Source organism: Balaenoptera ricei, chromosome 11 (assembly GCF_028023285.1).
Source record: "Balaenoptera ricei isolate mBalRic1 chromosome 11, mBalRic1.hap2, whole genome shotgun sequence".
In the NCBI taxonomy this organism is placed as follows: Eukaryota; Metazoa; Chordata; class Mammalia; order Artiodactyla; family Balaenopteridae; genus Balaenoptera; species Balaenoptera ricei.
The window spans coordinates 88,506,652-88,507,442 of NC_082649.1; the positions used below are offsets into that span (position 1 = coordinate 88,506,652).

General features: G+C 57.9%; 1 non-coding gene across 1 annotated transcript; it reads left to right on the forward strand.

Moving 5' to 3' along the window:
* Nucleotides 1–342: 342 nt before the first annotated feature.
* TRNAG-UCC (transfer RNA glycine (anticodon UCC)) lies at nucleotides 343–415 on the forward strand. The gene has a single exon. It is a non-coding gene; the product is annotated as a tRNA-Gly (tRNA).
* Nucleotides 416–791: the final 376 nt, after the last annotated feature.

Below are 791 nucleotides of genomic sequence, written 5' to 3' on the forward strand. Positions count from 1 at the left end.
TAAGTACATCGGCAGTGACTCGAGGCTGGATTGTAAAGGTGATTCAGCTTCCTCCTGGTTCTCCGTCTTGGGACCCTTGTTCTGAGTGCCAGTCGCCCCTCGATGAGGAAGTAGGGGGCCCTAGAGAGGCCACGTGCAGATGTTCTGGCTGGCCGTCCTGGCCCGGGGCCTCAGCTGACACCCAGACCGACCGCAGACATGTGGGTGAAAGAACCTCAGGAGAATGCCAGCCCCGGCCACCACTGACTGGACGGCAGGAGAGACCCCCGGGAGGACTGCTGAGCTGACCTCACCGGCCCCGGAGCCATGAGAGGTAATAACAATGAGATGACTGTTGGGACTTCCCTGGTGGTCCAGTGGTTAGGACTCCGCACTTCCACTGCAGGGGCCACAGGTTCGATCCCTGGTCAGGGAACTAAGATCCCACATGCTGTGCCGTACATCCAAAAAAAAAAAAAAAAGAGAGAGAGAGAGAGATGACTGCTGTTTCACACTGTACAGTTTAGGTAGCTTTTTACAGCAACAGAAAACTGATACACTGGTGCCGAAAGCAGGCTCAAGGCCTTGGGGTAGGGAATTCTGGGGTCGCCAGGACCCAGAGGCTGGTCTAGAAGAGAGGATGTGAGCTCTGGGTGGGCAGACCCCTCGGTCCAGCAAACCCTCCTCTTCTTCATGGGCAGGGGGACAGCGGAAGGTGACCCTCTGAAGCATGGAGCCAGCGGGGGCCCTGACTGTCTGGATCAAAGGGTGCCACTGTCCCCAGGCATCCAGCCCGAAAGTGGCCCAGGGGT